General features: G+C 42.3%; 1 long non-coding RNA gene and 1 pseudogene across 1 annotated transcript; one reads left to right on the top strand and one right to left on the bottom strand.

Annotated features, from left to right (window-relative positions):
- The first annotated feature begins 4,320 nt into the window (after positions 1 to 4,320).
- Positions 4,321 to 20,451, top strand: LOC122692046 (annotated as a pseudogene).
- On the bottom strand, positions 17,525 to 24,504 carry LOC122692050. The gene is made up of 2 exons (XR_006340572.1): positions 24,399 to 24,504; positions 17,525 to 19,524 (listed from the first exon to the last, which is right to left on the bottom strand). It is a non-coding gene; the product is annotated as an uncharacterized LOC122692050 (long non-coding RNA).
- Between the last annotated feature and the right edge of the window lie 772 nt (positions 24,505 to 25,276).

The raw sequence follows: 25,276 nt of genomic DNA, 5'->3' as shown, positions 1-25,276 counted from the left end.
TCCCATGCTACAGATGTCCAGCTTGGACATAAGACTTACTTTGGCCAATGGAATACAAGCAGAAGTGTTGAGTGTTATTAGAGTGAAATCTGTAAGAGCCATTGCATAGTCTGCCACCATCCCTCTTTTAACTCTGTTGCTAGACAAGTCAAATCACCAAAGGAGCCTGTCTCTTCAGCTGAGTCCCCAAATGAAGAACACGTGCAGTAGAATCTCTTGTTGATGTTCTGTAAAAATAAATGTGACCAAGAAATATGCTTAGCTCTTGTAAGCGATTGAGATTCTGGGATTGTTTGTTACTACAGCATAATTAAGCATACACTGACTGAAGCAATAATGCTGTAGGTGATTCAGTAAAAGAAGAAAATAGGATCTGTGTGAGCCCTTACCCCACTGGATGAGATTCAATTCTTGTCTTGCTTTGCTCTTTTTCTCTGTCTCTCTCATTATTCTTGAGATAATTTTTGATTATTGTCTCTCTGTATTTTTGTTTCTCTTGAATGTTAATATTTGTGGCTCTGTCTCTAACTTTGAGGCCATCCTATTCTGAGTTTTTCTTAGTAGTGAGAAGAGAGTTTTTTCAACAGTATGTTGTTTCAGTAATAAGGATAATAACATTAACTCATATTCCACTTTCAAAGCAAGTCACATGGTTATGTCTAACTTCAAAGTGAGTGGGAAAATGCATTTTCTGTCTATTTCTTGAGAAAAGAGAACAAAATATTGTTTAATAATCTACATGAGTAGCACAAACTCTGAACTGTTCCTGGAAACTGATCTCAAGAAACAAGTGTCAGCATCAGAACCTCCTCGCTATTCTTTTTTCACTCCTTTTGTGGGCACAGAGACCATCAATATTACTCTCCCTATATACTCATTCACATGTCACAGTGGGCAGGGTCATTGAGAAACAGGATCTAAATCTTGCCCTCCTCTGGGGCCCCACTTACCCTAACTGTTCTAGGGATGGTTGTAACACTAAGTTATTTAAGGTATTTCTTTTTTTAAAAAAATGTTATTTATTTATTTATTTTTGGCTGCACTTGGATCTTCATTGCTGCACATGGGCTTTATCTCTAGTTGTGGCACCATGCCAGGACATAGGGTGAATGAAAAGGTGAAAGTTATTCCCATTGACTCTAAAGATAGCAAGGTCTCCAGCAGTGACTTGCATGATAGAAATTACTTTGCCCAACCCACACACCTACAGTCTATTAATCTTTGACAAAAGAGACAAGAATACACATTGGAGAGAAGATAGTCTCTTCAGCAAGTGGTGGTGGGAAAGCTGAACATTTGCAGCTATTGATAAATCAATGAAGTTAGAACACTCCCTCACACCCTGCGCAAAAATACCTCAAGATGGCCTAAAAGACACCACATGACTCCATAAAGTTCCTAGAAGAGAAAATAGGCAAAATATTCTCTGACATAAATTGTACCAATGTTTTCTTAGGTCAGTCTCTGAAGGCAACAGAAATAAGAATAAAAGTAAACAAATGAGACCTAGTCAAATTTGTAAGCTTTGGCACAGCAAAGGAAACCTTAAAAAGAGTGAAAAAACAAACAACCTACAGCCCGGGAGAAAATATTTACAAATGAAGCAACCAACAAGGGTTTCATTTCCAAAATATACAAACAGCTTATATAACTCAATAACCAAAAGTAAACAACCCAATCAAAAACTGGGCAGAAGACTTGAGTAAACACTTCTCCAAAAGGACATACAGATGGTGAACAGGCACATGAAAAGATCCTCAGCATTGACAGGTGTTAGAAAAATGCAAATCAAAACTAATGAGATATCACCTCACAAAAGTCAGAATGGGTATCATTAAAAAGTCTACAACAGTCGGCAAAAACAAGACTGGGAGCTGACTGTGGCTCAGATCATGAACTCCTTATTGCAAAATTCAGACTTAAATTGAAGAAAATAAGGAAAACTACTAGGCCATTCAGGTATGACCTAAGTCAAATTCCTTACAATTATTACAGTGGAAGTGACAAATAGATTCAAGGGATTATATCTGATAGATAGAGTGCCTGAAGAAATATGGATGGAGGTTTGTAACATTGTACAGGAGTTGGTAATCAAAACCATCCCCAAGAAAAAGAAATGCAAAAAGGCAAAATGGTTGCCTGAGGAAGCCTTACATATAGCTGAGAAAAGGAGAGAGGCAAAAGGTAAAGGAGAAAAGGAAAGATACATCCACTTGAATGCAGAGTTCCAAAGAATAAAAAGGAAAGATGAGAAAGCCTTCTTATGTGAAGAAAGCAAAGAAATAGAGGAAAACAATAGAATGAGAAAGACAAGCGATCTCTTTAAGAAAATTAGAGATACCAAGGGAACATTTCATGCAAAGATGGGCTCAATAAAGGACAGAAAAGGTATGCACCTAACAGAAGCAGAAGATATTAAGAAGAGGTAGCAAGAATACACAGAAGAACTATACAAAAAAGATCTTCATGACCCAGATAATGACCATGGTGTGATCACTCACCTAGAGCAGACATCCTGAAGTGTGAAGTCAAGTGGGCCTTAGAAAGCATCACTATGAACAAAGCTAGTGGAGGTGATGGAATTCCAGCTGAGCTATATTAAATCCTAAAAGATGATGATGTTAAAATGCTGCACTCAAAATGCCAGCAAATTTGGAAAACTCAGCAGTGGCCACAGGACTGGAAAAGGTCAGTTTTCATTCCAATCTCAAAGAAAGGCAGTGCAAAAGAATGTTCAAACTACCGCACACGCTAGCAAAGTAATGCTCAAAATTCTCCAAGCCAGGCTTCAGCACTACATGAACTGTAAACTTCCTGATGTTCAGGCTGGATTTAGAAAAGGCAGAGGAACCAGAGATCAAACTACCAATGCCCATTGGATTGGATCATCGAAAAAGTAAGATAGTTCCAGAAAAACATCTATTTCTGCTTTATTGGTTACACCACAGCCTTTGACTATGTGGATCACAACAAACTGTGGAAAATTCTGAAAGAGATAGGAATACCAGACCACCTGACCTGCCTCCTGAGAAATCTGTAGGCAGGTCAAGAAGCAACATTAGAACTGGACATGGAACAATGGACTGGTTCCAAATTGGGAAAGGAGTATGTCAAGGTTGTATATTATCACCCTGCTTATTTAACTTATATGCATAATACATCATGCAAAATGCTGTGTTGGATGAAGCACAAGCCGGAATCAAGATTGCTGGGAAAAATATCAATAACCTCAGATATGCAGGTGACACCACCCTTATGGCAGAAAGCAAAGAGGAACTAAAGAGCCTCTTGATGAAAGCAAAAGAGAAGCATGAAAAAGCTGGCTTAAAACTCAACATTCAAAAAACTAAGGTCATGGCATCTGGTTCCATCACTTCATGGCAAATAGATGGGGAAACAATGGAAACAGTGACGGACTTTATTTTCTTGGGCTCCAAAATCACTGCAGATGGTGACTGCAACCATGAAATTGAAAGATGCTTTCTCCTTGGAAGAAAAACTATGACTAACCTAGACAGTATATTAAAAAGCAGAGACATTACTTTGCCAACAAAGGTCCATCTATTCAAAGCTACGGTTTTTCCAGTAGTCATGTATGAATGGATGTGTGAGTTGTACATAAAGAAGGCTGAGAGCCAATGAATTGATGTTTTTGAACTGTGGTGTTGGAGAAGACTCTTGAGAGTCCCTTGGACCACAAGGAGATCCAACTAGTCCATCCTAAAGGAAATCAGTCCTAAATATTCATTGGAAGGACTGATGCTGCAGCTGAAACTCTAATACTTTGGCCACCCGATGGGAAGAACTGACTCACTGGAAAAGACCCTGATGCTGGGAAAGATAGAAGGCAGGAGGAAAAGGGGATGACAGAGGACGAGATAGTTGGATGGCATCACCAACTCAATGGACATGAGTTTGAGCAAACTCCAGGAGATGGTGAAGAACAGGGAAGCCTGACATGCTGCAGTCCATGGCGTCACAAAGAGTCGGACATAACTGAGCGGCTGAACAAAAACACATGCTCTTTGTTGAATACAAATAAAATAAAATTAATAAAGCAGAATAATAAAATAAAAGAAAAATTTGCTGAGGAACCCCCAAACTCAGACCACACAGAGTTAGGTCTTCCATCAGACCCCACCTCCTCTTCCACACCTCACTCTCCACAGATGCACACACCCCCACACCCAGTGGGCACAGGACACCCACTTCTGCTGGCCAGCTAACCTTAGTCCCTCATAACGCAATGCCACTCACCTACAAAACTGGCTACAGCCACCCTTGCAGTGCCACCACCCTACACCCAGCCTCCACAAGTTCCTCTGGCTGATACCACCCCTCTTCCTTGGGGAACATACTCTCTGTTCAAGGGCATCGCCCACCAAGATACCTCCAGCCCATCAGGAGCTTATCAAAAGCTGGCTTGGGATCCAACTGAGAGGATAAACTCCATGGCCTCTGCAGTGCCTGTGCCTTTGGGCTCCTTCATGTCTCTGGGGGTTTCAAAAGCAGGAACTCTGCCAAGGTAGGATCCTGGAACATCGTTCCCAAAATATTGGGCAAAATAACAAAGAACAGAGCAGACAACCTTTAAGAGGAACAGCAGCATTGAAGGCAGGCACGGACCATGGCTCTCTCTGCCATCCTGCTCCTCATCCTCTTCATTGGCTTCCTGCTTTTCTGGGGCCACCCTGCCTCCTGGGGCCGCCTCCCCCTGGACCCCGGCCTCTGCCCTTCCTAAGGAACATCTTTCAATTGGACCATAAAGGCTGTCTCAAGCCATTCCAGGTGGTGAGATGGAAAGGGCAGGGGGTTGGAAAGCCAGAGATGGGTGGATGGTAAATAGTTCAGAGGCAGTGAGGGAGCTGGGGGTCAACTTTGGGTGGGATTTGCCCTACTCCTTGCCCTACCCCCTGCAAGAGACTGTCTTCTTGCAGTCTTGATCTGGCCCTCTACGCCCACTAGAGAAGCTTATGACACGTCCTATGAGGAGTGGAAACAAAGTTGAGTGGAGAGAGAAATTATTTTTTCATTAAAAAATTTTATTGGAGTACTGTTGACTTACAATGTTGCGTTAGCTTCAAGTTTACAGAAAAGTAGGTCAGTTATACATTTATATATATTCATTCTTTTCCAGATTCTTTACCCATATAAGTTATTACAGAATATTGAGTAGGGTTCCCTGTGCTATACTAGTAGGTCCTTTTACATATGGACTACTAGGTCCAATTTTATATATGGTAGTGTGTGTATGTTAATCCCAAGTTCCTAGTTTATCTTTCCACACCCTGCATGTTTCACCTTTGGTAATTGTAAATTTCTTTTCTACATCCATGACTCTGTTTGGTAAATACATTCATTTGTATCATTTTTTTAAAAAATTATATTCCACGTATGAGTGATAACGTATTACATTTGTTGTTCTCTGTCTTACTTCACTTAGTATGATCATCTCTAATTCATGTTGCTGCAAAATGACATTATTTAGTTCTTTTTTATGACTAATATTCCATTGTATATATGTACCACATCTTCTTTAACCATTCCTCTGTCAATGGACATTTAGGTTGCTTCTGTGTCTTGGGTATGGTAAATAGTGCTGGAGTGATCATTAGGTTGCATGTATTTTTCCTTCTTAAGGCTTTTAATACAGTCCCCAGTACAGTTTCATAATATGTGCCAAGTGGGTTTTCAGAATAATAAGGATAGATGATAAAGATCATCAGTACTTTGGAGGGTGCAGTAGAAGACTCTATCCTTAATGGCTTCTGTTCTGTTTTTGAAATTAACTGTTATTGGATATAGTTAATTTATAATGTTGTGTTAGTTTCTGCTGTATAGCAAAGTGAATTAGTTATACATATATCCACTATTTTTTAGATTCTTTTCCCAAAAAGGTCATTACAGAATATTGAGTAGTTCACTGTGCTATAAAATAGGTTCTTATTAGCTATCTATTTTATACAAACATAAGTGTATATATGTTAATCCCATTCTCCCAATTTTTCAGCCCCCCACTTTCCTCCTAGGTAACCATAAGTTTGTCTTCTACATCTGTGATACTACTTCTGTTTTTCTTTTAATTAATTTTTATTGGAGTATAGTTGATTTATAATGTTGTGTTATTAACATATCTCCTCTCTTCTAGACTCCAATCCTATATTGGTCATTAGAGAATATTGCATAGATTTCCCTATGCTATATGGTAATATCTTATTAGTTATCTATTTTATACATAGTAGTGTTTATATGTCAATCCCAATCTCCCAATTACCACCCCTCTTCGCACTTGGTAACCATAAGCTTGTTTTCTACATCTGTGACTGAATTTCTGGTTTGTAAATAGGATCATTTGTATTATAATTTTAGATTTCAAATATATATATGATACCACACAATATTTGTCTTTCTCTGTCTGACTTACCTCCCTCAGCATAACAAACTCTAGGCTCATCTGTGTTGCTGCAAATGGCATCACTTCATCCCTTTTCACGGCAGAGTAATATTCCATATTATATATATATGCACTACTTCCTTACCTAATCACCCATCAGTGGACATTTAGGTTGCTTCCATGTCCTGGCTATTGTAAATAGTGCTGCAATGAACACTGGGGTGCATATATCTTTTCAAACTATGGTTTTCTCTGGACATATGCCCAGGAATGAGATTGCAGGGTCATACGGAAGCTTTATTTTTAGTTTCTTAAGGAGCCTCCATACTGTTCCCCACAGTGATTGCACCAATTTACATTACAACCAACAGTATAGGAGGGTTCCCTTCAGAGAGAGATTCTGATAGACTTGAGACTTTGAACTGAGATCCTGTGTGGGTTGGGACAGAGTGATAGAGAGTCATTCTATAGCTTGGATGTAGGAGTCTCTGTAATTCTTAAATCCAAAGCTGGGAGGGCTCTTGGAAAAGCCAAGAGAGGAGGATGCTTGGGGTCAGGTGGTATATGTGAGGCTCGGAGGAGACCACAGAGTTCCAGTCTCTGCTCTTCCCTGGCGGGGCTGCAGCCTGCAGGGTAGGCTACCTGGGAGGTGTGGTCCAGGGGTGAGGTGGAGAGCCTTCTCTTGAGTCAGAGAGTGAGACCTGGACTCTGCCCCCACAGCTGCAGGAGAAATACAGGGATGTCTACCATCTACCTGGGGTCTCGGTCTGCTGTCATCCTGTAGGGGTACGAGGTGATGAGGGAGGCCCTGGTGGATCAGGCCGAGGCGTTCTCTGGCCAAGGGCATGTCACCATCATTGACCCTGTCTTCCAGGAAACAGGTGAGTGGGGGACAAGGGTGAGGATTATGGAGGGAAGGAGGGAACATCCCATGTGTCTTCTCAACCTTCCTTCCACGCCCCATCATCAGGTCTAGGTTTTGCCAGTGGAAAGTCTTGGAAGAGTCTACGGTGATTCTCTGTGACCACCAAGAAGGCCTTTGGGATGGGGAAGTGGAGTATTGAGGAATGAATCAAGGAGGAGGCTCAGTGTCTGGTGGAGGAGCTTTGGAAATCCCAGGGTGAGTGCAGGCTGGGTTGACATGGGGATGAAATGGGGACAGAGGAGAGAGAGATGCAGAGATAGGAAGAGGAAGAGAAGGATATAGATAACAGAGAAGAAAAAAAGAAAGAAAATGATGGAGACAGAGAGAGAGGGAGAGGTAAAGAAAGCAGACAGAAACAGAGAAGAGATAGAGATGAAGGAAGACAGAGAGATCCTGAGAACACTCACAAAATGAACCTGGGAGCAGATTAGGAAAAGACTTAGGAAAAAATAAAAAGAGATATAGGGTCTGAGGACCACAGAATGTCAGTGAGATCAAGGAGAGGAGACTCAAAGACATATGGGGCTAAGGAGACAGAATAGAGAAGAAGGGGTGATTTTGAAAGAAAGAGTCAAAGACCAGACCAGAGAAAGTCACCCCAAGACAGAGAGTAAGAAAAACAACAAAAGACACAGAGGTAGAGACTCTTACAAAGAAGAGCTGAAACTCACAGGAACAATGAGATCTGGTTGGCCAACAGAAAAGAAAGAAAACCATCAAACAAGCTGAAATGGCACTAGTCAGGTCAGTCTCCCAGGACAATGCAGGGGACCCTCATAACAGACCTCTCCTTCTTAGAGGCCTATCTAGACCCCCACATCCTCCTTAACTCCATCACCGCCAACATCATCTCCTCTGTTGTCTCCGGTGAGTGCTTTAATTACCAGGACCCTAGATTAATATGGCTGCTACATTCACTGAATGAAGTCTTCACCATTCTCAGCTGCTTCTATAGCCAGGTGAGGTCAAAGATTGCACTGTGGGCCAGGAATCAAGGTGGGTGGATCATGGGAAGAGTTAGATATTTTCTGTCCTGAACACCAAAAGCAGAATGCATCAAGAGATCAGTTTTATGTGAGCACTCCAAGTCCTGCACCCTTCCAGGTGAGGCCATCAGTCAGTTCGAGTGTCAGAATCAGACCTCGGACAAGGACAGGCTTTGAGAGAAGAAACCTCAGCAGATATGAGTGACTGGCCCGGAGTGCAGAGGTCTATTCACCACTGTGTGTGTGTATGTGTGAGTGTGGGTGAGTTGGGTGACTGTGTGGGTGTGTGCTCAAGTGGGAGGTATACCCTTCAAGTTCACTGGATGAATGATACCCTTTGGATGTTGCTGCATGTGCAGCTCAGAACACACAGCACCAGCCCAGTGAGTACAATGGGTTCTGGGACCTCGTTTGCTGCCTTCTACGTGGTTGAAATCTTCCCGGGCATCTTGAAACACTTTACTGGCACACACACCTGCTTGTGCAGCATGCTTCAAGAAGTGAAAGATTTTTTCACTGAGAATATAGAGAGCCACTGGAAGACACTAGACCCCAGTGACCCAAAGGACTTCATTGATTCCTTCCTGCTCCACATGGACAAGGTAAGGGCTGCCCCAGATTCGGGGCAGGGGCGGGGTGGACGTGAGAAAAAGTGATGAACACACTACTGTCATTGAACTAGTATATTTGTGTGTGATGTACCTGAAATTTAAATGTTGAAATACTTCTGTAAGGATTATCAAGCAATCCATGGTTCAACCCTCCCCTGATTCATTCCTAACCCTCTCTAATCCTTTTTCCTGGAATGCCTCCAAAGAGATGGTAGATAAGGAGTTGATCTGTGACCCAGTTAAGCTTTCTCTGAGTTGCAGCTCACTACTTCTCTCAGTTCTGACAGACAGAGATTGAACCCTGCTTCAATTGGTTATAAACATATGTCTGTTCTGACTGGTAGAGGCCAATGTTTATTCTGATTGGTAGAATCTGATGTCTCTTCTGATTGGTCTGGCAAGTGCCTCAGTTCAGTTCAGTTCAGGCGCTCAGTTGTGTTGACTCTGCAACACCATGGACTGCAGCACACCAGGCCTCCCTGTCCATCACCAACTCCCAGGGTTTACTAAACTCATGTCCATTGAATCAGTGATGCCATACAACCATCTCATCCTCTGTCGTCCCCTTCTCCTCCTGCCTTCAATCTTTCCCAACATCAGGGTCTTTTCCAGTGAGTCAGCTCTTTGCATCAGGTGGCCAAATTATTGGAGTTTCAGCTTCTAACATCAGTCCTTCCAGTGAACATTCAGGACTGACTTCCTTTAGGATGGACTGGTTGGATCACCATGCAGTCCAAGGGACTCTCAGGAGTCTTCTCCAACACCACAGTTCAAAAGCATCAATTCTTTGGGGCTCAGCTTTCTTTATAGTCCAACTCTCACATTCATACATGACTACTGGAAAAGCCATAGCCTTGACTAGACAGACCTTTGTGGGCAAAGTAATGTCTCTGCTTTTTAATATGCTGTCTAAGTTGGTCATAACTTTCCTTCCAAGGAGCAAGCGTCTTTTAATTTCATGGCTGCAATCACCATCTGCAGTGATTTTGGAGCCCAGAAAAATAAAGTCAGCCACTGTTTCCACTGTTTCCATTTACTTGCCATGAAGTGATGGGACTGGACCCCATGAACTTTGTTTTCTGAACATTGAGCTTTAAGCCAACTTTTTCACTCTCCTCTTTCACTTTCATCAAGAGGCTCTTTAGTTCTTCACTTTCTGCCATAAGGGTGGTGTCATCTGCATATCTGAGGTTATTGATATTTCTCCCGGCAATCTTGATTGCAGCTTGTGCTTCATTCAGCCCAGCATTTCTCATGACGTACTCTGCATATAAGTTAAATAAGCAAGGTGACAGTATACAGCATTGACGTACTCCTTTTCCTGTTTGGAACCATTCTGTTGTTCCATGTCCAGTTCTAACTGTTGCTTCCTGACATGCATACAGGTTTCTCAAGAGGCAGGTCAGGTGGTCTGGTATTTCCATCTCTTTCAGAATTTTCCAGTTTGTTGTGATCCACACAGTCAAAGGCTTTGGCATAGTCAATAAAGCAGAAATAGATGTTTTTCTGGAACTCTCTTGCTTTTTTGATGATCCAATGGATGTTGGCAATTTAATTTCTGGTTCCTCTGCCTTTTCTAAAACCAGCTTGAACATCTGGAAGTTCATGGTTCATGTATTGTTGAAGCCTGGCTTGGAAAATGTTGAGCATTATGTTACTAGCATGTGAAATGAGTGTAATTCTGCAATAGTTTGAGCATTCATTGGCTTTGCCTTTCTTTGGGATTGGAATGAAAACTGACCTTTTCCAGTCCTGTGGCCACTGCTGAGTTTTCCAAATTTGCTGGCATATTGAGTGCAGCACTTTCAAAGCATCATCTTTTAGGATTTGAAAGAGCTCAGCTGGAATTCTATCACCTCCATTAGCTTTGTTCAGAGTGAAGCTTCCTAAGGCCCACTTGACTTCACATTCCAGGATGTCTAGCTCTAGGTGAGTGATCACACCATCATGATTATCTGGGAAGATCTTTTTTGTACAGTTTTTCTGTATATTCTTGCCACCTCTTCTTAATATCTTCTGCTTCTGTTAGGTACATACCATTTCTGTCCTTTATTGAGCCCATCTTTGCTTGAAATGTTCCCTTGGTATCTCTACTTTTCTTGAAGAGATCTCCAGTCTTTCCCATTCTATTGTTTTCCTCTATTTATTTGCACTGAGGGAGGCTTTCTTATCTCTCCTTGCTATTCCTTGAAACTGTGTATTCAAATGGGTATATCTTTCCTTTTCTCCTTTGCTTTTGACTTCTCTTCTTTTCACAGCTATTTGTAAGGCCTCCTCAGACAGCCATTTTGCCTTTTTGCATTTCTTTTTCTTGGGATTGGTCTTGATCCCTGTCTCCCGTACAATGTCACAAACCTCCATCCATAGTTCATCAGGCACTCTATCTATCAGATCCAGTCCCTTAAATCTATTTCTCACTTCCACTGTGTATTCTTTAGGGATTTGATTTAGGTCATACCTGAATGGTCTAGTGGTTTTCCCTACTTTCTTCAGTATAAGTCTGAATTTGGCAATAAGGAGTTCATGATCTGAGCCACAGTCAGCTCCCATCTCGTTTTGGCTGGCTGTATACAGCTTCTCCATTTTTGGCTGCAAAGAATATAATCAATCTGATTTCAGTGTCGACCATCTGGTGATGTCCATGTGTAGAGTCTTCTCTTGTGTTGTTGGACGAGGGTGTTCGCTGTGACCAGTGCATTTACTTGGCAGAACTCTATTAGCCTTTGCTCTGCTTCATTCTGTACTCCAAGGCCAAATTTGCCTGTTAAGCCAGGTGTTTCTTGACTTCCTACTTTTGCATTCCAGTCCCCTATAATGAAAAAGACATCTTTTTTAGGTGTTAGTTCTAGAAGGTCTTGTAGGTCTTCATAGAGCCATCCAACTTCAGCTTCTTCAGCATTACTAGTCAATGCATAGACTTGGATTACCATGATATTGAATGGTTTGCCTTGGAAACGAGCAGAGATCATTCTGTCGTTTTTGAGACTGCATCCAAGTACTGCATTTCAGACTCTTTTGTTGACTATGATGGCTACTCCATTTCTTCTAAGGGATTCTTTCCCACAGTAGTAGATATAATGGTCATTTGAGCCACAAGGGCCAATCCAGAGCACAATGACACCCAAGGACACAACAACATCAGCAATATTAACAACAAATTAACCCCAAGGGTATGGTGTGTGTCATCAGTTCAGTTCAGTTGCTCAGTCGTGTCCGACTACTTGCGACCCCATGAATCGCTGCACGCCAGGCCTCCCTGTCCATCACCAACTCCCGGAGTTTACCCAAACTCATGTCCATCGAGTTGGTGATGCCATCCAGCCATCTCATCCTCTGTCGTCCCCTTCTCCTCCTGCCCCCAATACCTCGCAGCATCAGGGTCTTTTTCAATGAGTCAACTCTGCTCATGAGGTGGCCAAAGTATTGGAGTTTCAGCTTCAGCATCAGTCCTTCCAATGAACACTCAGGACATATTATTTCAAAACAACCCCACATGATGAGCTAAGGGACCGAGAGTTTATATTCCTTTCCCAAAGACACAGAGCTAGTAAATGGTAGGGTTGAGTTTGAAATCCAAGCACTTTGGCTCCAGATCTCACCCCTTTATTACCTTGTTGGCCTTGATTAAAGAAAAAAGGATCAGGAAAAAGAATAACTGGAATAGAGTAATGTGTTGGTAGGGAGATAGGAAGACCCAAACATTGGGAATCTTTGCAAGAGGAGACATTAAAAATTGACCATCCCCATCTCTAGGAGCGCTCAGATCCTGAGAATGAGTTTCACCAGAAGAATCTCATTCACACGGTGCTCTCACTGTTCTTCTCTGACACAGAGACCTCTAGCTCCATTATTTGCTATGGGTTTCTACTTCTTCTCAAGAACCCTGACGTCTTAGGTGAGCTGGGCTTATGGGAGGTGGGGACGGGGGACATTGGCGGTCTCTAAGGGCACACCTTCCATCTCCAAGGAAGGTGGTTGGCTGATGGGATAAGACAGACAAGTTCTGTCCTGAGCAGTCTGAAAAATAAAAAAATCACCCTTATCAGGATTTGTAACTTGTAATAAAGATTTGTTGCAGGCAGAGCTCTTTGAATTTGACAAAGCACTTTAGGGTTTACAAAATATTTTTTCATCAGTGAAGCACCTTCTGGTGTAGAAGGTGTTTATATTTATGAAGTTTTTTGTAATTTGAAAAATTCTTGGGTGACTCTAAGATACTTTCTAGTTTATAAGCCAGGCTCAATACAAAGCATTACCATTTGCAATGCATTTCATCGTCTACTAAAGTACATCATTTTTGCCAACTACTTTTTGGGGTTGACTAAGAACTTGACTTTGCTGATTTACAACTAATTAAAAAGCCCCTGCTGTGGTTCTCTTGTTGATGGTCCGCAGATCAGACTTGGAGAAGCTCTCAAAGTTTCTTAGAGAAACTGATCAAACTCCATTATTTCACAGGAATGAATTTAAGGCTAGAGAAGGGAGTGACTTACCTAATATCACTTAGCTGTCAGTGGCACAAAAGGATATGACACCATTTTAAGCTACAACTCATTTTTAGAAGAGTGAGGGGCAGGGGGGAAGGCATCCTTAAATGTTGAATGAATTTCTATCCACCCAACCTTACCCAAGTTACCCTCTGTCATAACTTGAGTAGAAACATCACACAAGACTTCCCCACAAAGAAGCTTCTGACTTTATTTTTTGATGCTTTCATTGAGAAGGAATGATAACCCAACATCTTACTTAAGAATTTATAAAACCCTCTCAACAGTCTGCAGGTCATTTTTAGGTCACTTGGTTGAGTCCACTGTTATGAGCATTTATTGTGTACCCTCCTCCCATCCTTATCATTCTCAGAGAAAGTCCATGCAGAAATCGACAGAGTGATTGGTGCACACCATCTCCCAGCCCTGAAAGATCGGGCAAAAATGCCTTATACAAAGGCCATCATCCACCAGATTCAGAGATTCAGTGATCTCCTCCCCTTTGGTGTGCCCCACTCTGTCATCAAGGACACTCACTTCTTGGGATATTACCTCCCTAAGGCGGGACCAGCAGGGCTACAGAAACAGTTGGAAGGTGCTGTCTGCACCCAGTCCTATGGTTGTTGTCTGATTGTTGGACTATAAGAAGAATTTTTATTTCTAGATTTTTGTGGGAGAAAGGGAGAGTTTAGAAAAAGAGAAAAGTCCTCTCCTGTTTATTCTATCTTATCTTTCTACCTTTACAAGATGTTAGATTTGCTGAAAAGTAATATATCTGTATTGAAATCTGTTAGACAATAGAGTTAGTTTTTTAAAAGCTATTCTATCATCTCACCTTTATGTTTATATGAACCCATTTGTTACTGTTATTGTTCGGTCGCTAAGTCTGACTCTTCAGGACCCCATGGACTGCAGCATGCCAGGCTCCTCTTGTCCTCCACTATCTCCCAGAGTTTGCTCAAATTCATGTCCATTGAGTCAGTGATGCTATCTAACCATCTCACCCTCTGCTGCACGCTTCTCCTTTGCCTTCAATCTTTCCCAGCATCAGGGTCTTTTCCAATGGGTCAGCTTTTCGCATCAGGTAGCCAATGTATTGGAGCTTCAGCACCAGTCCTTCCAATGAATATTCAGGGTTGATTTCCTTTAGGATTGACTGGTTTGTTTTCCTTGCAGTCCAAGGGACTCTCAAGAGTCTTCTCCAGTCCTACAACTCAACAGCATCAATTCTTTTGCACTCAGCCTTGTTCTTGGTCCAACACTTGCATCCGTATGTGATTACTAGAAAAAAACATCACGTTGAATATATGGACCTTTGTTGGCAAAGTGGTGTCTCTGCTTTTTAAAACCCACCTGTCTAGGTTTGTCATAGCTTTCCTTCCAAGGAGCATCTTTTAATTTCATGGCTGCAGTTACTGTCTGCAGCGATTTTCCACATACACAACAATTGACTGATACCGTGTCTGTCACTTTGCAACTTGTGTCGAGTGTGCATGTCACCTTCCCCTCTGGTCTTTAAGTCCATATCAGTACAATTTGAAACTTGTTGGTGCATGTCTGTGTGTATGAGTATGGCTTTCCTTTTTTAATATAACAGTACACTGTATAGATAGGGGCTTCCCTGGTGACTTCCCAGGTGGCCCAGTAGTAAAGAATCCACCTGCCAATGTAGGAGGCACAGCAGTTGCAGGTTCAATCCCTGGGTCGGGAAGATCCCCTGGAGAAGGAAATGGCAACCTACTCCAGTATTCTTGCCTGGAAAATCCCTATGGACAGAGGATCCTGCAAGGCTACAGTTCATGGGGTCACAAAGAGTCAGACATGAGTGAGCACAGATAGCAGCATAACGTATAGATATATTATCCAGGTCGACGCCTACGGTTCTAACTTATTTTTTTCATGGTAGCTTACGTTGCTGAGTCTAGGTGCACCTAGGGGTGATATTTACAGTGTTGATCACCCAATGGTTGATTGATACTGGCACCCATCAGATTATATTCCAGCCCTAGTCCTGGAGTCAACTTCTTAAAGGGCTCTGTTGAGTCAGATGTGAGCCTTTTAGTTGATGGGTCATAAAGTAGACCAAGGGGTCTTGGGGATGAGGGATCAGGGTGGTTGGTGACGATACCTGGAGGGATGGGACACTAGTAACCAAATGGGGAGAGTCATTTCAACATTCCTGCCACCAACTATAGAGCCACACAGTGGGCGAAGCTCATTATCAGCTGTGGAGGCACCATAATGGATTCAGCCACTCTTTGTTAATGGTCATTTGGGTCCACTTGTCTTTAATATCCTCTTAGGGCATTACCATGTATCCCATCCTGAGTTCTGCCCTCCATGACCCACGCCACTTTGAGAAGCCAGATGCCTTCTACCCTGGCCACTTTCTGGATGCGTAGGGCAACTTCAGGAAGTCATAAGTCTTCATTCCATTCTCCATAGGTAAGCCATGCTCCTTCTCCCCCAAGGGAATGTCTGCTTACTCCTGTTCTGTGTGTGACTTTCTGACTCAGTTCAGGCCCAAACACGTTTTGGCAAAAGATGAGATTTTGAAGGACAGAGAAAGCAAGACATCTACAGAGACAAGGATAGTGGGGGTGTGGGGAGGGGATGGGGGAAGGAAGGGATGAGGTATGATGGGGGAGGAAGATGGAGACTCAGTGATAAAGTGAGAGACACAGACACACACTTGAACACAGAGAACAGACAAATAAATGATCCATTATCAAGAACCTGCTATGTCCCAACAATGAGGAAAAGTATTTATAATTTTTCTAAGTTAAAATAGCCATTTTTCTTCTAACTTACACAAATAAGGATGTAAAGTAAAAAGTTGACATTAAAAATAACCTTTAAGTCACTGCTAAATCAGACATATTAATACTACAGAGGATGTCCTTTAAAAATATTTTTAACATTTACACATATGCGAGGTAGGTGATCTGGGTTCGATCCCTGGATTGGGAAGATTCCCTGGAGAAGGGAACAGCTACCCACTCCAGTATTCTGGCCTGGAGAATTACATGAGCTGTATAGTCCATGAGGTTGCAAAGAGTCAGATACCACCGAGTGACTTTCACTTTCACTTTCAAGGTATGTGATATAGACAGATAGATAATGGGTAAGTAGCTGAAAGAACAGTAAAAAGAAAGAAAGGGACAGAAAGGAAGAGAAAGAAGAAACATTCATTGATTTACTTCTTGTTAGCTAGTTTCACATTTAAAATACAAGCCAGTTTAGAATGAGATCCAGGAGGAATTAAGGAATATTTACTCCCAGAATTTTGCAGTTACCCGTAATCCATCACCTATCAAATGATTCAATTTTTAGCCACTATTTGAAATTTATATTTAAAATGTTTAATCTCCTTAGGTATATTTCTGTTTGTTTTTTCATAATGATGCACATTCACATTGACTGTCTGTTTTTTCTAGCTATACAATATTATTTGAATTATTCTACCTGTACAATGTGTTTTAATATTTTACAGGTGCCATTGCTCTTCTTTTTTCCTGTAACACGTTTTATTTTTCTTCCAAGCATACTTTAGAATCATTTTGTCAAAGACTCAAAAAAAATTCCACTGGGATTTTATTAGGATTAACCTAAATTTGTAATTTGATTCACATAGCTTTGACAAGTCTACATGTTGAATATATCCTAGACAAAAGATAGTGCTTCCATTTAGTCCTTCTCATATCATTGGAGGCATCTTGAACTTTTTAGCTAGGTTTTGTATATTTCTTGCTAAATTTATTGCTAAGAAACATGGGAGGAGACTGTGGCTATTGTTCGTAGAGCCTCTCTGTCAGGTTGGGCTGTGGGTTGCTGTAACAAAATGCCACAGACTGGATGGTTTAACAAAAAAAAATTATTTTTCAGGGTCTGGAAGCCACAAGTCTGCGATCAGGGTGCCAGCGTGGTCAGGTTCTGGTCTTCCTGGCTTGCACACGGCCGCCATCTTGGCTGTGGCCTCACACGGCAGAGTGAGGGCTCTGGGATCACTTCCTCTTCTTGTAAGAATCCTCTCCCCTCAAGGAGGCCCCACCCTAACGAGCTCATTTAAACTTAATTATCTTCCAAGGTCCCTTCAGAAAGAACACACTTCAGTCCAGAAACACTCTTCTAAAAACATTTTAATTGTTTTACTATCAGAAATCCACTGAGGTTTGGGGGTGTATATTTCTGTCATAACTGAACAAACTCTTTGTATTACTTTCATAATGAACAGTGTTTCATTTATTCTCTTGGCTGTTCCTACTAACTGGTGTTAGCATCTGTAAATGATAATATTATGACTTAATTATTTCTTATGCTAAAGCCATATGTCATGTCATGTTTTCCCTAATATCATGGGCTAGCACTTCTGGAATCATGTGATGTAATAGCACTGATAGTGAGCAATCTTGTCCAAGTCCTAACTTTGAGAGTATTTTTATTTTCTCTATGAAGCTGAATGCTGGCTATTGCCTATTCCAGATATTTTATGACTACTCTACCAAAGGAAATATCTTTCTTCTCGCTGTTTTACAACAAGTTCTTAAAATTTTGATTTAATATTCCCATTGAGTATTCTTGATAATTTTTTCAGCTCCTGTCAAGTGATCAAATTGTTTTTCTCCTTTGACCTCTTAAAGAAACAGTCAATGTCTGAGTGTTGAATCATTCTGTCTTGTAGAACTGGAACAGAGAGGCCCAGGAGGGCATAGGGCTTGCTCAAGACCCAGTAGGAACTCAGGGTCTATGTAGGTCAGGGCACAGCTAAGCTATGATAAATATGCTTAATATCTCAAGAACTAAAAGTCAAAAAGCTTATTTTTCTGCTCAGTCAACACGCCCACCCCAGGTCATCACAATCGTGTAGAAATGGAGCTAGTGGGAACTCTATCCAAACACACAAAGAAACAAGGAAAACAGAATAACATGCACCCGTTTAGCTCACAGGTCATTGGACAAAGCAAGTCCCTTCCAAGTTCAATGTGCCAGAGATGTTTATGTGCCCAGCGATGTGCTGTGACTACTTATGAGCTGTAATGAACTTTGCCACACACACAAGGCAGCTCTCTGGGATCCTTTCCTTCCCACTGAGACTGTGGGTCAATAGGATGCTGTCAAAACTGTGGCCCAGCCCAAGCACACACTGGTCCCTCTCTTGGTTATTCCAGTGCACACAGCCTGTGCTGAAGTCAGCTGTGGATACTCAGGGCTCCACCTACATGGACACTTCTGTGATGGCTGACTTCATCTTCCGGGAAGACATGAGTGGGTGTTATGATAGAAAATGAGGCTCAAGGGTAAGCAGGGCACTAGTCAAGAGTACTTATCAAGCATGATGTAGGCATGAGCAGTCAGAAGCTCCAGGGGTTGGGGTTTGGGGATTTGGTCTGGCAGGCTGACTTTGTTGCCTGCTGATGGTGGGCAGGAGGACCAGGGAGCTGGGAGGAGGGTCAAAGTGACCAGAAGAGTGCAGACACTCAGAAGCTTAGAGCAAAGGCAGTTTATCCACTGATTAGAAGTAGGTCACCATTTGTACAGCCAAACGCCCACCCACTCCAGGACAGGCCAGAGGTTTCAGCTCCCCCGTACCTCATAGCCAGGGCACGCTGCCAGAGATTTCTCCAGTGTTTTCCCATTTTCTCATAAATTGGTGTCCCTAGGTGCCAGGAGGGACACAGGAGGGCATCTGTATGGGATAGGCTGGGAAGAGGTGGAGCTGAAGTAGAACTTACAGGCACGCACCCCTGCGTGCACTGGCACATACACCCCCCTCTCCCCACCCCCACCCCACACACACACTGGTGTTGGTACTGAGGACAAGAATAGGATCGCAAGTACTTTGCCTGCAAATCTATGTAAATGAGCATGCACATATTTCAGGACTGTGGAGATGGGGCAACCACATGTTTTCCAGGAATCCCCCTCCACTGACACCTTACATCCGCAGGAAAATGCCTCTGTCTGGGTGAGAGCTTGGCCCACTCAGAGCTCTTCCTCTTCTTGACCTCTCTGCTGCACAACTTCTCCTTGGGGTCTCCCAAGGCCCGGAAGACATCGACCTCACGCCAAGGGAGAAAGGGGCAACGCGACCACCCGCTGTGTTCCAGATCAGCTTCCTGCCCTGCAGGGGAGGGGGAAAGCGAGAGGAGGTCCAGATCCCCTCGGAGTCTTTGCCTCCAGCCCTTTCCCTCTGTCCAGAATTAACATGTGCAGGCTCCTGACTCCTCCCTGCTCACTCTCTCCTGTGCAAAGTCCCTTGTGTGGTCTCCCCATCATCTTCAACCTGCTGTAGTCACCTTCATCCCCAGATGGCCTGCACTGTTAACTGAGGATATTTCAGGGTCAAGAAATACCTGCAATATCTTAGTGTCACCACCAAACCCCCAGCACAGTTAGGAAAACTGAGGCCCGAAAGGAGGACAACAAGATTTAGACCCCAGCTTACCCAGAACAGCAGCATCAGCACCGGGTCTCCTGCCCCCCACCCTTGTCTCCATCTGCTCTGCACACCCCTGCCCTCCTCCTCCTACCTTGAATTGACATGGCTAGTTCAGCCCTCAACTTCTATGCTGTATATCTTCCTCCTCTCTCTGATTTTATGCTCCAAAACCAGTGAGACCAAAATAAAGTTCTTTTCTTTCTGGCCAATGGCTATCTGTGCTCCCTTGCTCTCTGTCTTTGGTAAAATTCATATATTGTAAAATTAACGTTTAACCACTTTAAACAGTTCCATGGCATTGAGTACAATCACTATGTTCTGCACCATCATCTTTTTCTTCCAAAACATTTTAATCACCCCAAAAGGAAACTTCATCCCCTTATCAAGTAACTCACCACTCTTCCATCCCTCTAGCCACTGGTATGTTTCTTTGTCTATTCTGGAAGTTTCATATAAATGGAATCCTACTTCATGTGTATTACAAAACATTCAGTTATAAAATACTTTATGAGGACTTCCCTGATGGCACAGTGGATGAGAATCTGCCTGCCAACAGAGGGGACATGGGTTTGATGCCTGGTCTGGGAAACTTCTACACGCCTCGGTGCAACTAAGCCCATCCATCACAACTACTGAGCCTGTGTGCTACAACTACTGAAGTTCAAGTGCCCAAAGCCTGTCCACAGCAAGAGAAGCCACCGCAATGAGAAGCCTGGAAACTACAACCAGAGAGTAGCTCCAGCTCTCTGCAACTAGAGAAAGCTCACGTGCAGCAACAAAGACCTATCGAAGCCCCAATAATTAATTAAATTATAAAAAATACTTTATAAGGGATGCAGTAATTTGCAGTTCAAATCACATTTTTATGTGTACAAAATACTTGATTATTTTGAAGGCATTATTAAAATAAGTTTATCTTTTCCAAATACTTGTCAGCATATCATGGATCTTAAAATGTCAAGCATTACAGCAAAGGTCCCTCTAGTCAAAGCTATGGTTTTTCCAGTAGTCATGTATGGATGTGAGAGTTGGACCATAAAGAAGGCTGAACGCTTAAGAATTGATGCTTTTGAACTGTGGTGTTGGAGAAGACTCTTGAGAGTACCTTGGACTGCAAGGAGATCCAACCAGTCAATCTTAAAGGAAATCAGTCCTGAATTTTCATTGGAAGGACTGATGCTGAAGCTAAAGCTCCAATACTTTGGCCACCTAATGCAAAGAGCAGCCAACTCATTGGAAAAGACCCTGGTGCTGGGAAAGATTGAAGGCAGAAGGAGAAGGGGATGACAGAGGATGAGATAGTTGGATGGCATCACCAACTTGATGGACATGAGTTTGAGCAAGTTCTGGGAGATGGTGAAGGACAGGGAAGCTTGGCATGCTGCAGCCCATGGGTCACAAAGAGTCAGAGACGACTGATCAACTGAAAAACGAACAACGAACAAGCACTGCCTTGTAGATATCCAACTGCGTTAAAAAATGACCAAATGCTTTACAATCTACAATCAATTTGCTGATTATCGAAACATCATACTTCATAATCTATGTAATTTATGGTATAATATTTAAAATCATTCTAGTGTTTGCAAAATAAAGTTTACAAAATATTCATTCATCCCAGAAACACTTATTGAGCCTCTGGTGTGTGCCAAGCATGTTCTAGGCTCCTGGGGTCAAATGCTTCAAAGTAGTTAAGACCATTTCTGTGGTGGTCATGTCCATCAAAAGCTATTCCATTTTGAATTATTTGATTTTTTTTTCTTTTTTTTATTTGATATTTTTAAGTATTTGTTTAATTTTTAAAATTTTTGACCACCCTGAGAGGCAAGTAGGATATTTGTTCCCTGACTGGGAATTGAACCCATGCCCCCTTGCAGTGGAAGTGTAGAGTTTTATATACTGGACTGTCAGGGAAGTCACAAATTATTTTATAAAGAACAAACCCTATATTAATAAACCAGTTATCACTGACAAACACACTGCTGTCTACACATTACTTTGTTATGTAGTGAGCTCAGTACTTTACAATATGCAAGAGACTTTGCCTCTTGTAAATAATTTGATTATTCAAAAGCATACAGCAATTTACATCTTTCCAATTATAAAGCATTTTACAGTTTTAAGAGCACCTGATGATTACAAAACAATTCAACTTGTATGGATCACTTCACATTAAAAAAAAAAAACAACTGCCTTTAGAAAACCTCTGTAATGTTTACAGAGTATACTGCAGTACACAGAACTTCTTGCTGTTTACAGAACATTTTGTACTTTTTAAAGTACTCCTAAACTTACAAAGCACTTTAACATTTACAAAGATTCTACTATGTACATAGGATACAGCATAGATAAACACTGGGTGGTTAACAAAGTATTTCATAACAGATAGCAATATTTCTGTCTACAAAATACCTTAGCAGAGTACATTGCTGCAAAGTGATTTTTCACTTTACAAAGTACATATGTCAATAAATTGTATTGCTCACAAAGAAGTGGCCATTCACAAAGGGCTTTATTTCTGAAATGGAGCGGGACACTACAGTCATTTCCCACGATGTCCTGACTGCCTTTTGTCTGTGGGAAAAACTTTTGCCAAAGAACAAGTTTAATCAGAAAGTGAGAAAATGCAGAAGCAAAGAAAAGCAGTCAAACAGGACAAAACAATAATAGTTTAGTCATTAAGCAAAGTCAAGGACTTTTAGTTCCTACTCAAGAGCTATAGATAACATTCTGAGCCATATTCTGTGAACTGCCTTCCAGATACTAAAACCCCCACCGTGTGGAAGAAGTTAACTACAAGACTGTGGCCATGACTTAAGCTGCCATGATTCCAAGAACAGACCTCAAGAAAACGGGAACAAACTGACCCTGGAACTGAATTGCACTTGGAAGAATCAAGATGATGCTGGTCCGATCACTGATGACCAATTTCAAGATGACTATCGGAGGACTTCTCTGGTGGTACAGTAGGTACGAATCCACCTGCCAATGCTGAAGATTCCACATGCTGTGGAGCAAGTAAGCTTGTGCGCCACAACTAAGCCTGTGGGCCTAAAGCCTATGTTCCAAATTAGGAGAAGCCACAAGTGAGGGGCCTGTGTACCACAAGGAAGAGTAGCACCCACTCGCCGCAACTAGAGAAAGCCCATGTAAAGCAACGGAGACCCACACAACCAAAAATAAATAAATAAATGTAGTGTTAAAAAACCTTAAAAAAAAAAAAAAAACAAAAAAAGACTGTCAGAGCTGACTGTGTTTTTCTGCATGCAGCCCCCTCTCTCAGTCTATAAAAGCTCTTGCCCGCAGATTGTTGACGGGGAGGGGGACAGAAGTTTAGCCTCCCCCTACTCCCAGGTGCCAGCATGCAAAACAAAGCCAACTTTCCTTCCAACCAACTTTACATCTTTATTGGCTTTTGAGCAGCGAGCAGCCAGACCCCACTTTCAGTTACATTTCTACCTACAGACACATGAAAACAGAACAGTAACTTGATGATAAATAGGACTTCCCTTTAGCTCAAATGGTAAAGACTCTGCCTGCAATGTAGGAGACAAGGGTCAGGAAGATCCCTGGGTCAGGAAGATCCCTGGGTCAGGAAGATCCTCTGGAGAAGGGAATGGCAATCCACTCCAGTATTATTGTCTGGAGAATCGCACAGATAAGAGAAGCCTGGCAAGCTACAGTCAGGGGGGTGGCAAAGAGACGGATATGACTGAGCAACTCACACACACAACTTGATGACAGCAAAAATGTGTGAAACACTTAGGCATGCTGCTGAGCCTGGGATTAGGCAAGCAACCAGGGAGATGTCCCTGCCCTCTTGGAACTGACACCAACTTGGGGAGAAAAGATATAAACAAGATGCTAGCAGCCAGTGATGAGAGCTATGACAAGAAGCCCAAATGGCTAGGATAGGAAGTAAATAAGTGGGGGAAGTTCATTTGTAGCAAAGCTTTCCAGTGACCGAGAGCTGAAAAACTCCTTTCCCAAGCAACTGGCCACGTATAACCTTCATGCTGACACAGTCATCATGCTTGGCTCTTAAAATAACTCTGGGAGGTGAGCAGGTATCATAAACTAGTCTTGACTCTGGGAGATGTTATCTAGTCTATTTCAGACACTAGAAGACTGAGAACTAAGACATAAGGTGGACATCTAATGTCTTAAAGGAGACCAATTTGGAGCATTGGATTCAGGTTCCTTACCAAAATGAGCTAGAATTAAACATCCAAGGAATGTCCACGTAGGACTTTTATTTCCATGACACTTAATGTGCTCACTAAGTAGTGAGTATTTGGGACATGACTTTTGGTCCATTTAATTAGCCTGTGGCATAGAAATGAGGCAACTCTTTTTTTTTTTTTTTTGGCTGTGCCACCTGGCATGCAGGATCTTAGTTCCCCAGCTAGGAATCAAGTGGAAGCGTGGAGTCTTAACAAGTGGACCACCAGGGAAGAACCAGAAATGACTCTTTACTACAAACGTTCCAACTCACTAGCTTTTCTAAGGGCTTCTTGGAAGGCTGCTCCTTGTCACTGAGGTTTTCTGAGACTTACCTCATCCAGAGAAGTGAAACCAGTCACCTCAGACTGGGACTTGAACCCAGCCAAAACCTGGTCTTCCACACATTTGATTTCAGGACTTAATGAAGCTCAGGTTCTTTGTGTCTCAGCGCAGAAGGAATTCAGCTAGAGGCAAGGTGATAAGCAAGAAGTAGATTTATTAATATAGGACACCTGTAAGAGATGCAAGCAGGCAGGTGAGGGGGCTCTACCCCACGGATTAAGTGGGCTACAATTTAAAGTCAAAGGAAAAATAAAAAAGGAAAAAAAAAATAAAGTCAAAGGAAAGTGGGAAGGGGAAAGGACTGCCTTCTTTGAATTGACATCAGGCTTACATCACTAGCTCCTTCATGTTGGGCAGGAGAGTGTCCGGCGCTCCCAGGTAAAACTAGGATTATCATAGCACTTATTCAAATCAGTAGAAGGCTGGTGATATTTTTCTTTCATCTGATGACCTGGGACATGGATCGTGCTTTTATTTATGGCTTTATAGTTAAGCAAGCCTGCTTCGTGCCATGACATTCTGATAGCTTTCTAGTATGTGTGTGTGTGCACTTTGTCACTCAGTCATGTCCAACTCTTTGCAACCCCGTGGACTGTATCCCTCCAAGCTCCTCTGTCCATGGAATTTTCCAGGCAAGAATACTGGAGCAGGTTGCCATTTCCTACTCCAGAGGATCTTCCCAACCCAAGGACTGAAACTGCATCTTTCAGATCTGCATTTTTGTGTCTGTACTAACAGGCAGATTCTTTACCCTGTGCCACTTGTGAAGCTTTCTTGAGGCTATCATTAACTTACAGTGGTCTCCCAGAATGTCCTAGGATTGACTGGTTTGATCTCTTTGCTGTCCAAGGGACTTTCAAGAGTCCTC

The sequence above is a fragment of the Cervus elaphus genome, chromosome 4, assembly GCF_910594005.1.
Source record: "Cervus elaphus chromosome 4, mCerEla1.1, whole genome shotgun sequence".
Lineage (NCBI taxonomy): Eukaryota > Metazoa > Chordata > Mammalia > Artiodactyla > Cervidae > Cervus > Cervus elaphus.
The sequence above is the reverse complement of the archived record's forward strand: the minus strand, read 5'-3'. Positions and strand labels throughout refer to the sequence as shown.